Genomic DNA, 15000 nt, shown 5'->3' with positions numbered 1-15000 from the left:
TGGTTCGATTGCCATAGCCGCCCAGCAGACGAGATAAATCCCGCTCAGGAAATTAACATGTTGGGCAAATGTGAACGATAAAACGATGGGGATATAATACGTGTAGGGTTCAGAGCATTCTTACCGTTCATATTTAGTACCAGACTCCCCGATGAGTGAAGATACCACACGAGAAACATGCCACATTTATTTTGAAAATGTGCTTTTCGTCGACCTTGGCAAGGGGCAAAACTCTGCACAGTCAATCTGTCGAAGCTCGATAAAGGTTTCGAATCGCAAATAAATAAGAGCACAGTCCTTTCTCCGAGTTTAAATGAGGTCTCTATGAAAGATCATCACTTTTTAGCTTAACGCTACACTGGAATTTACCAACAGAAATTAAAACAAGAGTTTGCGTGTGACGAAAGCACGACACACTTGAGACAGCCCACACAAAAGTAGATCTGACCACACAGTTACGCCTATCCAAATGCGCGTTGCAAAATGTGCGTTTTGAATCTTCTTTTTTCTCTGGCGGTACTGACAATATCGTTATTGAAACAATCCCAGTGCACTAAGGGATTTATAGAGCAAATCTCGAAAACAATTATTGAACTCAGCGCTATGCGCTTCGTTCAGTAATGAATTTTCTCGATTTGCTCTATAAATCCCTTAGTGCACTGGGATGTCTCAATAACTTAAATAATAATAATAATAATAATAATAATAATGATAATAATAATAATAATAATAATGATAATAATAATAATAATAATTGTCAGTAAGTACTGGTGTCACATGACTAATCTGAATCAGTTGATTGGCTAATGGCGATGCGCTAAAACTGTTAGCGCACTCTTGGAGTGCGCTAACTTTTCCACAGAGCGTATTCTTCCGCCCTTTGCCTAAGCGAGACTGTGCTCTCATCCTCAGAATTAATTAATGACATGTAGCTTATTCTCCACAATAGGCCTACCAAATGACCATAAATTCCCTGCTTCTCAATTAAAGCAGAAGTGGGTTTTTTTTCTGACAGATTGCATGTGCCTGTGCCACAGTGCCACTGATCTAAAAATAGAAGCCGCTGTGTTTCATCTCATTTTCGCCGACTTGCATAGATTCTTCTCATATGCCGTGTTAGTGGCATGTAGCTTATCATCCACATTACCAAATGATGAGTTAGCATACAATTCCCAGCGGCTAACAGAAAACACAAGTGTTATTCCGATAACGTACCAGCTAGACCAGTGAAGACTGACTCGATCGACTCTGTCATACGTAGCAGACTACACTGAAATACGACTGCATCAGTTCAGTAAATGAATGGTTTCCGAATTATTATTTCAAGGCAAGAACAATCGTAATCGAAAACGTGTAGGGTTCAGAACGTTCTTACCATATATAAGACTTATTACCAGCCTGCCTCATGCGTGCAGACTCAGTGCAGACTGCAGTGGTTCGATTGCCCTAGCCTAGCAGACGACATAAACCCTGCTCAGCAAATTAACATGTTGGGCAAATGTGAACGAAAAACGATGGGGATATATTACGTGTAGGGTTCAGAGCATTCTTACCGTTCATATTTAGTATCAGACTCCCCGATGAGGGAAGATACAACACGAGAAATATGCCACATTTATTTTGAAAATGTGCTAACCGTCGAGTCCTTCGGGTGGGTAGTCAATTCAAAGGGAGTCACTCCGCACAGTCAATCCGTCGAAGCTCGACTGTAGGTTTCGAATCGCAAATAATGAAGAGCACAGTCCTTTCTACGAGTTCAAACGAGGTCTCTCTGAAAGATCATCACTGTTCAGCTTAACGCTATACTGGAATTTACCAACAGAAATTAAAATGCGTGTGACGAAAGCACGACACACTTGAGACACCCCACACAAAAGTAGATCTTACCGTACACGACCTGACCACACAGTTATGCCTATTCAAATGCGCGTAGCAAAATGTGCGTTTGGAATCTTCTTTTTTCTCTGGCGGTACTGACAATATCGTTATTGAAACAATCCCAGTGCACAAAGGGATTTATAGAGCAAATCTCGAAAATAAATGAATTTTATCGATTTGCTCTATAAATCCCTTAGTGCACTGGGATGTCTCAATAACTTAAATAATAATAATAATAATAATAAAACATTCTTTTATAGCGCTGTTCACTGCCGAATGGCAGTCTCATTGCGCTTTACATTAGACATTGAAATTTAACATTTGACATAAACACTGTTCTCGTAAGAAATAACATACAAGCATTAAAAACAAATATGCAGTGTGTCCTCTGTGCCGCTGAAACTGCGCAGGTATATTCTGCCCGGGTTTGTTGAAAGAGCAATAGCACGTAAAACGCACCGGCACGGTTGGCCTAGTGGTAAGGCGTCTGCCCCGTGATCGGGAGGTCGTGGGTTCGAACCCCGGCCGGGTCATACCTTAGACTTTAAAATTGGTAATCTAGTGGCTGCTCCGCCTGGCGTCTGGCATTATGGGGTTAGTGCTGGGACTGGTTGGTCCGGTGTCAGAATAATGTGACTGGGTGAGACTTGAAGCCTGTGCTGCGACTTCTGTCTTGTGTGTGGCGCACGTTATATGTCAAAGCAGCACCGCCCTGATATGGCCCTTCGTGGTCGGCTGGGCGTTAAGCAAACAAACAAACAAACAAACGTAAAACGCATCTTCTGAATTCATTACTTACTTTTATGTTACCATTTTGCCGTATTAACCTCGGAAGGTTGTACAACGGTCTCATCTGGGGAAGTTAGAGTTTATTGGAGACCTCACATTGTGTTCCACATAACGGTAGAAATGTAAAGCTCGATGTCAATTACATGATCATTGACCATTCTCATTGTACTTTTTTGCCGTATAAATTACCTTGAATGGGGTGTACTTTAGTGTCAACTGTCCTGTCTAGAAAAGCTGGAGTATATCGGAGACCACGCATTGTTCCAAATGGTCGTGGTGTTTAATTATTAAGAACAAAGGCAATTACTACCACATTTCCGTAGAAACCATGTAAGTTCCAGGGAGACTATTATAGTCATTTCCTGTTCTGGGATACTTACTGCACTTATTCGTCTTCTAGTTGTGCCACTTACAGCCCACTTTCGAGTGTATAGGTGAGTTTTAATGGACATAGGCTATTTCTGTGTGCGTGGGAATGAGTGAGTGTGTGTATGTGTGTGTGTGTGTGTGTGTGTGTGTGTGTGTGTGTATGTGTGTGTGTGTGTGCGTGTGTGTGTTGTGTGTGTATGTGTTTGTGTGTGTTTGTGTGTATGTGTGTGCGTGTGTGTGTGTGTGTGTGTGTGTATGTGTGTGTGTGTGTGCGTGTTTGTATGTATGTGTGTGTGTGTGTGGTAACATGTAAATCACTATAATTTAGTATAAAAAGCAGACATCAATCACGAAAGATTTCAGTCTAAGCTTGATCAAAACACGTCCCGTGTATAATTGTGATACGCTTGAATAAAGTGAGTGTCCAGAAACGGTTTGTTGGAAGTGTGATGGAAGCCTGTTCGTAATTGACCAAAAGTGTATTTTTTCGTAGTTTACGTTAGTCAACGTTATTTCTACTTTGTCACAAATGTACATAATTGTTCATAGAAATGTGCACGCGAAACTGTAAGAGTTGACGTGCTGCTGTTGATACAACAATATCGTCTTCCAGTGTTGATGACGAACAATCATGTCGCGTCCCCAAAGCGAAAGACGCAGACGTTTTTCCTCCGTAATGAGGGGAAACAAATTCAGTCCAATACAATTGAGACAGGGAAGGCGGCGTTTCGGGTTTCTTGACGTCCTTGTGCTGTAACAAATACAGTTTTCTCATGGAGATAAGTTGACATTGCTGTCAATGATGCACTCATACAAAATATTATTTTGACCTATGTTTACTGCCTTACCGTCGTTATACCGCGTTTAGACGAAGGATGGGTCCAGGTTCGCTGTTTCCCCAATCGCAGTCTTCATTGTTTTGCCTTTTTTTGTTGTTGTATACACGCCATTTTGGAAAACAGTGAATCGGCAGCCAACCGTGGCTGTAAGGTTCACGCTCTGGATATTCAATTTACAAAGTTGTAATCTAGACTTTTTCTGATAATATAAAAGTATGAACAGATAAATCAGAATAAGTGTGTTTTGCTTTATTTTGTAATCATAATAAGCTGTTTTTACTATCTTTTGAAAGAACTATTCCATTGTATTTTTTTTGGGGGGGGAATGCATGTGAATATATATCTGTTTTACCACCGTAATAGAGAATTGTAAAAATACACGCTGGAAAAAAATACACGTGGAAAGTCTCGTGACAAACTTTGGAGACACAGCTTAACTTGGCAGGGAAACTCCAACATTAATGCAGAACGTTTGCATAATAACATTATGTAGAATATCTGCTGACGCGATAATAGATTTTATGTCTGCGGTGATTAAAGGTACTGAACTTGTCAAATCCAGGAGCACGGAGCCCCTGGGGCTTTTAGTCATACCTCAGGCAGCTATCCGTTAGAAGAACTACCAAGTTTCATTGACTTGCACCCAAAGAGTCAAGAACTGCGATTTTTTTACGAATTAATTTCGTACTCGGACCCGGCTGGTCTTGACCTATTTTTGGATCTAAATTTAAATCAGGTAGATCACCACATCATGCACAAAAAGACACGTCACTAGCAAACTATGTCAGATGTCATCATGAGTTTGTGTAAAACAAAATGGAGGCCGGAATCACTCAGTTGAATCGAACTCCGACCAAACACCACGTAATAACTAGGTTAATTTATGCACTCGCGTGAACAAGAAACTGTCGAGCTTCACAGATGTCGTCGTTGGGTAGTTTTGGGTTTGTTTTACTACCATAGGAGGATTTTTGAACTGTAAATGCACTCAGCTGCAACAAAAACGCAAAACGAAGGCTGTGAGCTGCACTGTGCCTTTAACTTTCTGTTTAAAGACAAATCTCCAGTAAACATGACGGTTTAACTCCTGAATAATGTCCACAGAAATAATGATGGTAATGCGTCAGATTAGTGTGCACTTTAATCTGTGTAGGGAACTTGATATGTTAACATCATTAGATTTGTCAAAGGTGTTGATTGTGTCTCAAATTACCAATATTATGTGGATGTATACCAGAAAAACGAGGATATTAAATAATCAGCGAGCGCCGATGTGGTAGGTTATTAACACCATACAAACAGGTTGTTAAATGAAATGTCTCAATTCGTTGATGTGCTAGGGGGCCTCAACCCATCTCGACGGTAGCTGCAGCAAATCTGTAGCACATCTGCTGGTTACAAAAAAAATCCCAAAGATTGTTTGAAACATATTCAATGAATTTGATTGAACAATAACGTCGCCACAATGCAGTCTCAACCTTTTTTTTAATAGTCGGATATGACGCCATCAAAGACATTATTATAAAACAATCACCACACACAAAATAAGTCTCGAGATATTATCTTAAAGAACTCAGATGACATTTCAACATCTGTTCGTTACTTTTCTTGGCATTGCTGTGCACACACACACGCACACACGCAAAAAACCAAACCAACACCACTGGCAAAGTGTTAGGCTGAAGTATTAACATGTTGGATGGCGTAATCGCGTCACTGGGAATTCATAATTATGAATGTGGCTACATGCTGCACCATGTTTAATGAACTGAGCTAATGTTCCTTGCCATTTCCACAGCTCTGGAAATGTATAATCTTTACACGTATAACGCGAATTACTCAGCAAAACATCATTATTTGTGTTCGTGATAAAAGACATTAATTCACGTTTATTTTGGTCTGATACTAGTCTAACGTTACTGTTGCAACCTGCATAAGATCAAGAACAAAACGGGGGTGTAAATGGTATGTGCGTCTAAATATTAAGGCATATTGAGAATTTCATACAGTCCTTCCGGGAACAAAATATTAAAAAAAAGCGTCTCATATAATCATCCACCGGTCATGTTGTCCTGTTCAACGCTGTAACAAAAACCATCACTGAAATAAAATAAAAAATCTCCTTTACCCAGCTCCACGACTTGTAAAAAAAACGCCCTGGGTGGCCGAGTGGTAACGCACTTGCGCTCGGAAGCGAGAGGTTGCGAGTTCGACCCTGGGTCAGGGCGTTAGCAATTTTCTCCCCCCTTTCCTAACCTAGGTGGTGGGTTCAAGTGCTAGTCTTTCGGATGAGACGAAAAACTGAGGTCCCTTCGTGTACACTACATTGGGGTGTGCACGTTAAAGATCCCACGATTGACAAAAGGGTCTTTCCTGGCAAAATTGTATAGGCATAGATAAAAAATGTCCACCAAAATACCCGTGTGACTTGGAATAATAGGCCGTGAAAAGTAGGATATGCGCCGAAATGGCTGCGATCTGCTGGCCGATGTGAATGCGTGATGTATTGTGTAAAAAAAATTCCATCTCACACGGCATAAATAAATCCCTGCGCCTTGAATATGTGCGCGATATAAATTGCATAGTTTTTTAGTTTTTTTTTAATAAATCCCTGCGCTTAGAACTGTACCCCCGGAATACGCGCGATATAAGCCTCATATTGATTGATTGATTGATGATGTGTCACGTGAAAAGATGGCTGCGGCATGACGAAAGAGAATGATTAGCATTTTCCTCGGCGGGGGCAGAGCAAGCTGAGGATGTACAAACAAGCAAAGATGGATTCCTCCCACGTGCAAACGACACGTTGTTTGGCTTCCCTGGAGTCTGTTGGTGCAGTCTTACATTATAGCACAGCTGTGGAGTGTTTTTTTTCCCAAAAGCGGCAGCACAAATCACAGGGGGTTGAAGTGAAATTCGTTCGCTTTACCTCGCGGTCAGTCGCCCATAATTGTCGTCAGAGAGATTTGTGCTACGTGGTTTCTTAAGCCTCCGCACTGAATGACGTGAGGAGAAAACCGTGTACCCGATCATTTGACTTTTTTTTTTAGTAATGGTTTGTGGTCTGGTGGAAATGTACACGAAGTTCACCAAGTGCTGTGATATTGAGTTACAACCATCGTCGGTTTCCAAGTTGGGCGAGTGACGAAAGTCTTAACAAATCACACTGCCTTCAACTCATCCTGGCGTAAATTCGACAGCCCCTAGGTGTCAGAATAAAGTGTCAATACATTTCCTTAATTCCCTGAGTGAAGTGGGCTAAAGAAGAGACAAAACCCTCAAAATAACAGTTTCGACTCTGTATGAATCAGCTTCACTCCTACACGAAATGCAGTGACACTTCACTGTGACTGTTAGCATATCCTGTTTACCTAGCATTGAAAGCGTCATAACCTAGACTGTACTGCACTAACTGTTGTGCCGCCTTAGTAAAATACGAACTTGGTTTACTGCACTTGATAACTGTCCCAAAGTAACACCGTTGTTGCTCCTGTTGCACTCCCCACCCCACCCCCACAAACCAAAAGAAACAAAAACGTAGTTAAACAATTCCAACCTCAGAACGGCCAACAGCGTGACATGACCATTGCGATGTAACAGACAGAAAAGTCAAGAATCCCAAACAAACGGTGATAGTTAATAATCCAATCAATTTCATGGACAATTCGTTCACCATAGATGACAGCTAGTTCTGCTTTAGGATAGCTCGCAAGAAAGGGTAAACAAAATAGCGATACAAATTCTCAGCTGATTTGTGCATGGAAGGGCGTTTTAAGAGGATGGTCAAAGCCGAAGGCGATCCGGGGTATTACGCCAAGGAAACTTAGGGTTCGTAATAAGTGTTCTGATGTCACAGCACCCCTTCGCGGCTGCGCAGTGACCTACTTTCACTTCATCGTTAGTTAGTCAAGTTAATCTCCAAGTGAGCGCATCGGCCCTGCTTGACTGGGTGTCTTGGCAATAATCTCCAATCTGGGCAATAGAATCCAAGAATCATCTCTACGTGAGAGGTTAAAAGACACACTCCCATAGAAAGGAGAAAGGTGGACAAGGCCAAAGCGTCCATTTTGTTTTAGCGGTGTTTCATTCTTGTACACAGTCATTGCAAGGACAATGCCCGATATTTTAGAAAACAACAAAACGACTTCAGCTTACAGGGATTTCTTCAGTCCAGTTAGTCCACTTGAAGTCACATTAGATTCTGCACTAGAAGAACTTACTCGGCGTTGCTGGGGAACAAAAAAGCGTCAAGCGAACCTTCTAATGACACTTCCCATACAGCCGCCTCTTTCCGTCCATTGAGAACAGTGTCGGTATGAAGTCGAGATAAGAGCTTGAAAAAGCCGGATAGAGTGAACAGTACATTCCTTCCCGTTCCGCCCTGGCGGCGCTTTGCCCGCTTATGGCCCGTCATTTTGCCGAGGTGGCTGCCAATGATTGGTGTCTTTTCTGCCAGAAAACCTTGTTTTGACAAGGCGGGCGTCTTTGCGACTACAATCCCCCGAAACCCCCCTACCCTCCTGCAGCCCGCTGATTCAAAGCGGCGAGTTCCAGCACCGTGATTTCAATCTGAATTGCAAAACCGTTTCCTAAAGTCCATTTCATCCTGCCCTGCCATTCGATCTCTTCCACTGGAATTATATCAATTCTCCGAGCAGGGCTGTATCCCCTTGAGAATGGACGCCCCTCTCCCGAAAAGACGGAAAGGCTTTCAGCTGCTGCTTCTGGTCGCAGTCGCTGCCTAACATTGCTCCAACGGGGCCCGCAACTCTTCACCCGCTTGCGAAAATTACTCCCCTTGCCGCGAGTCGTCGTTGCCACGCGATATGTTTTAGTGGCCAATTTATTTCACAGACTCCCAGTTCTTCCATGCTCAATGTTTCATTTTATTTTTTTTGTTCACCTTCGTCATAAAACCTAGTTTGATGTCGGAGCAGAGAAGAATTTGTTCTCTTCAATTTTTTGTCATGGTTTGCGTTTCCGTTTCTTTTCGTTCCCCATTGCTAAGCCAGGGGAATGTCGAAATGACAGAGCGTGAAAGTGATGTGTGAAATTGGTTCCTCTTTTCCATGAAATGAAACGAATCGTGACAGTTATTACATCTGAAATGCACGTGTTTCTTATTCTAGCCCTTGGGTTGCGTTTATTGAGGATTATGTGTGACGTAATACCTGGTGTTTGCCCCTTTCTTGTGTAGGAACCGGACTAGCTTGACCTGCTTATTCAAACGACAATTTTAAAACTGTGTTTGCGTGGGGGTATTGAACTCTATATAACTCGATTGTGTCGTATTTATATTGAATGTGTACATAACACACCTACCACCAGTCAGGACAACTGTTTACAACAAACTTAAGTTTGTGAATGAAAGGATAGCATCTCCAGTTGGGAATATGAACACGTATAAAAGTGTACTCGTCTCTCGTTTAGGCTTGTTGTGAGCCTGTGTATTCTTTAGTTGTAAGTTGTACACTACTAGTTTACTCATTGTCTATTTTCACATGTCGGTAATTACTGAAGGAATAACTTCGCACGCAAGTAACAGGCTTCTCTTAACTTATCTACAATATGATTTTATTTTTCAATTGCTATTTATGTATATTGAATTCCTCCCAACTGTCAGTCTTTATCGCCCACTCGTCGCAAGTGTTCTGTTATCTTACCTCTATAGATAAAACGAAAACACGATGAAAATGCATTCCAGAAAGTGAAAATGTTAAACTAGAATTTCAAACCAAAGAACGCATTGAAGCACTTCGTTTAAAATGGTGAGAAAGGAAATGAATGATGACATTTATTTCCCTGATTGAATGTTGAAAAAGAGCTAAACTGAATAGAAGAGAAGAATGAAAATAGCTCACGCTGCAAACACAAAAATCCTTTGACAAAGATAGAAGCACGCACGCACGCAGGAGCGAACGTATAAGCACGCGAGCACGCACGGACGCACGCAACACACACACACACACACACACACACACACACACACACACACACACACACACACATTCACACACACACACACACACACACGAACCCACGAACCCACACACGAACACACACACATACACACACCCCACACACAAACACACATGCATACACACACACACACACATACACACACACACATTCACACACACACACACACACACACACACACACACACACACACACACACACACACAGAGCCAGTGACACATAGAAAGGTCAACTTAGATACACATAAGGTCCGCCTTAATTGCTGTTCCACTCAAAGCCACACACTTAAGCCTATCTAAATATTGCTTTTATGGCTTAGTTTGTCCACACACACACACAGACGCTGTTTTGCTTTTTATCGTTCGGTGATTAAAAGATCCCGTCAGTGAAACGTCACCTTTGAATATTGCTACAGTGCATTCACAAGAGAAAAGAAACACATTCAGACATATTCAATGTCCTTTTGGGATCTGAATGCTAGAACAAGAGAAGAACAAAGCTGGATGATCCTTCACAACGTCCTGACATCTTCAGTGTTTTTCACCCAATCTTTGAAAAACACCTCTTAATGTGCCTTGATCTTTCTTGTTGTTATGTTTAGTGTCAGATAATCCTCCACTAATGACAGCCTTTTTGTCTGTTCTCTGCATTATTTTTGCTTTTCCTTGCAGATTTGCATTTGAAGGCTCCCGTGCTTGAGAGTATTACTCGGAAAGTGCACGACAAAAAACGTGAAATCGATGACAGCAACGACAAAGTGCAGAAGGTAAATATTACTGGCGTTTTGATTGTATGCATGCTTGAACGCATCCCTTTAATTTGTACGTTGGCAAATTACATGCAAAAGACTGCGTGGGCACACTCATCGTTATGGTGATCAATACTAGAGTTAAAGTAATAGTCTGTCTGTCTGTGTGTATGTCTGTTGTCTGTCTGTTTTTCTGTTTGTCTGTCTGTCTGTCTGCCTGTCTGTCTGCCTGCCTGTATGTATGTATGTTTGTGTGTTTGTTTGTTTGTGTGCGTGTATGCATATCTGTCTGTCACTCTGGACGAGTCAATGGATGAATGAACTAACCAATGAATGGATGAATGAAACCGATTGTCTCCTTCAAAGCGCGAGGTTAAATGAGAATGCAACCTTTTTATTTTGCGTGATTGTCGTTGCTGTTTTACAATCAGTCAGCATTTGTTATAAGCCTTCATGCAGCGGAAACAATGGGGTTTTATTCGTTTGCTTTAGGTATTGTCTCCTACTCTCAAAGTGAGATCTAGATAGTGCACATGTTCTTAGTTGCATAGCGTAGATTACACAATACTGTTCAGATCTTCAGAATTATGCAATCAGTTGTTGAGATCTTTAGAAGTATTGAGCTGTATGAACAGAGAGAGAGAGAGAGAGAGAGAGAGAGAGAGAGAGAGAGAGAGAGAGAGAGAGAGAGAGAGAGAGAGAGAGAGAGAGAGAGAGAGAGAGAGAGAGAGAGAGAGAGAGAGAGAGAGAGAGAGATAGAGAGAGAGAGAGAGAAAGATAGAGAGAAAGAAAGAGAGAGAGAGAGAGAGAGAGAGAAAGAAAGAGAGAGAGAGAGAGAGAGAGAGAGAAAGAAAGATATAAACAGCCAGATAGAAGAGAAAGAGAGAGAGAGAGTGTGTGGAGGGGAAGAGAGAGAGATATTGATATAGACTTCATTATACAAGGATACAGATTTAAGGCTGGATCTTTTTCTTGCAATCTCTCTTTGGGACAAAAAAACTACAAACCAACACACAAAACACTACCAATTTATACCAACAACAGAAATACTATAGAAGTTAAAAATCAAATATAAATATACACATGTTTGAGATGATGCTGCTGATGATGATACTGATGACGATGATGCTGATAATGATGATGACGATGATGATGATGATGATGATTATGATGATACAGTAATTTACACCGAACAGTACATATTAATGGGGGGAAAATGCACATATACAGATAGTCAGATACAGAGACCGAGACACAGATTGAGCATGGCGTTCTGGCATGTACGTCGAGGAGGAAGGGAGGGAAGGAGGGTGGGAGATTCATCAGTGCACCGCGAACATCGGGTTTTGTTCAAAGCAAATCGTACTTGTTTATCTCTAACTAACGCTCATTGTCAGTACAATAGCTTGTACAATACAGAGCTAGTCGATCCAAGCTCTCACGTTGTCAGCTTCCTAAGACCTGCAGACAAGAAATGATTAGAAAAATGTGTTTCTCTTGGCCTCAAAGAACGCCTGGAGATAGTCGATTGTACTATTCCACTTCTTTCCAGACACTGTGTCCTCCTAACTGTAATATGTACCATTACCTCTCCCACCTCCACCACCATCATCACCACCACGACCACCACAACCACCACTTTGTCTTTCCCCATGTATGACCTTTTCTTCACCTTTCACTGTCAACTCGAAATCTCTCTCTCTCTCTTTTTCATTTTTTTTATTTTTTGTCTCAGACATTTTCCTGATCAAGATGTCATCTGACGAGCACCCAGGCCACTCCAAAGCATTTGTCTGTGCTGTTGTGACAGCCCATTTTTCTGTTTGATGGAATAGGTTGTAATAAATTCAACCTTTTGAAAGGTGAAGATCACAAGAAATATGCGGGTGCCAAAACAATGTGTCTTCAAACGGGATCAGCTCTGCGGATTCTATTTTGAGGTCAAGGGGATCAGGGTTTAAAAGATTCAAGGTTCGAGGAATTTAAGAGCAGAAAGATTCAAAAGTCGAGACATTTAAAGGTCGATGGATTCTATGATTTTAGAGATCCAAAAATAGATAACACTGCTTTCATCGAACTGAAATGATTCCATATACCCTTGGATCTATGGACACTTTAGATCGAGGTTCTCTAAAAACCTTTTATCTATCGACCCTTGAATCCTAGGATCTTTGGATCCTTCTGCACGCATAGCTGCAGTGTGTGCATCCTGTCTGAAAAGTACATGGATGGAGAGGTCCACTGGAATCTTTACCGTGACCTATTGAACATATCTACACCATTGGCCTCCTGGGCAATTTAATCCATTGGCCATTAGATTATCGACATGCTCATTTCTCACTGCTAGTTATATCATTGAATGTTGAATGACACTGTCACGTGAAGATGCTAATTTTAGACTAAGGGGGACCATGTTCTGTTTGTACATGGAACCATGCCCGCACGACATCTTTTCAATAGTCAAAGGCTATAAACTCGGGCTCTACAACAGATTGTTCCTTTAGAAACCCACACGTAATTCACCTTCATTTAGCAACCGTAATCTTTTAGAAACAGGCACGCAATGTTGGCGTCACAACCGCCCCCCCCCCTTCCCCTTCCCCCCTGCCACAACATAACATGCAAATATCACGTCACAGTGCCCCTCCATCCCCTTCCCTCTAACCCCCTCCCCCTCCCCACCCTCAACCCTTCCCTCCAGGCTAGCACAGCATTGTCACATCACAATCCCCCTCCCCTTTCCCTCTCGCCCTCACCTTCCCACATACCCATATCCCCACCCCACCCCCACACACATACACCTAGCACATCATGATTACGTGACAATCCCTTCCCCTCCCCCCTCTCTCTACCTGACACCCCTCCCCTTCCATCTGTCTCTTGCTTGTAAGGGTCCAGAAGAAAAGAAAAGAGCCAGAAGACACGGACGGGCCGATCATCCTTAGGCATGACGGTTCAAACGACCGGGAGGACAAATTGGTTTCCGTCGCCCCCCGTCTGGTCCGGAAGACGACCAACGTCTTCTACGGGGCGTCCTCTTTGTCTGGTGCTGTGTGTCCTCAGGGGAGGGGGGGGGGGGGACTTTTTTCGTACTGATCTCACAATCGTTCCTTTTTAAGCCGCCATTATATGGGGCTTACTGGATTCACTCTGTCTGTTTGTTTGTTTGTTTGTTTGTTTGTTTGTTTGTTTGAGTAGGGCGGGCGGGTGGACGATGTCTTACAAACAAGTCGGGTAAGACTTGTATCTCTGGGTCAATTAAGCTCAAATTTCGTGAAATTGTAAGGAATAGGGTTACACGGGTGTATGCAAAAAATTACATTCCTAACGAAAGTCAAACGGAAGATATTGGCTAAAAAAACCCGCTGGCAGAAGCATAGGTTATGCGGGAATTCTCGCACGTTTACTCCCCTTAGAATCTCGTTCTATCACCGACAGGAATGTGTGTCGTTGGTTTTGTTCAATTTCATTTTACGTGCTCCGATATTTAAATGCTTAGTTGGGCGGTAAGAGTGGAGTTTGTTTTATTGGTGTGTGTGGTTCCGTGGTACGGACTCGTTTGCCAAATAATGTTTTGGTCTTATGTTATTTAAGCCGCCATTTATATATAAATGGGGCTTACTGGATTCACTCTGTCTGTTTGTTTGTTTGTTTGTTTGTTTGAGTAGGGCGGGCGGGCGGTCGATGTCTTACAAACAAGTCGGGTAAGACTTGTATCTCTGGGTCAATCTCTCTCTCTCTCTCTCTCTCTCTCTCTCTCTCTCTCTCTCTCTCTCTCTCTCTCTCTCTCTCTCTCTCTCTCTCTCTCTCTCTCTCTCTCTCCCTCTCTCTCTCCCTCTCTCTCTCTCTTTCTCTCGCTCTCTCTCAGTACTCCCTCTCTCTTTCTCTCGCTCTCTCTCAGTATATGGTTTGAAACTGTTAAGCGTGACTTAAGGTCGCGGATTAGGTCACAGGTCAACTGTTTGTGCAGAGACGGTATCCATGTCCTACCCCCGTGTCACCACGGACGGCTTTTTGCCCGTTAAGGTCAATGCTTGTTTTTTTAGGGGGGGGGGGGGGCGGTCGGCGGTAAGGGGGTGGTGAGATGGAGTTTGAGGTAAGAGATGAGGTGTTGGGCGATGAAGGTGGCGGGAGGGGTATGGTGGGAGGGGATAGAGGTCAGAAATTAGGTGTTGGGGGTGGAAGGTAGTATGGGAGGGGGGGACGGGAGAGCATGGGGTAGGGTGGGGTGTTATGACGAAAAGAGTTGATCTTCGTCGTATTGTATCTGCGTTTCTTTATGTAGCTCTTTCACCCACAGCAAGTGTAGTTGTGTCTGTCAATTTAATTCAATAGCATGAACATTATGGTGCATGGCAGAATTGCAATGGCAAAAACAGTTCTTCTCCACGGAGTACG

At 42.6% G+C, this 15000-nt stretch overlaps 1 long non-coding RNA gene across 1 annotated transcript in view; it reads left to right on the top strand.

Annotated features, from left to right (window-relative positions):
• LOC138956364 (uncharacterized) overlaps positions 1-15000 on the top strand; it is a 128099-nt gene that overhangs the window by 103980 nt on the left and 9119 nt on the right. Inside the window, exon 2 of the long non-coding RNA XR_011452633.1 lies at positions 10526-10620. This is a non-coding gene — a long non-coding RNA (uncharacterized lncRNA). The remainder of the gene's footprint in view (positions 1-10525; positions 10621-15000) is intronic.

This window comes from Littorina saxatilis, linkage group LG2, assembly GCF_037325665.1.
Source record: "Littorina saxatilis isolate snail1 linkage group LG2, US_GU_Lsax_2.0, whole genome shotgun sequence".
Taxonomy (NCBI): domain Eukaryota; kingdom Metazoa; phylum Mollusca; class Gastropoda; order Littorinimorpha; family Littorinidae; genus Littorina; species Littorina saxatilis.
This window is presented reverse-complemented; position numbering and strand designations above follow the sequence as displayed.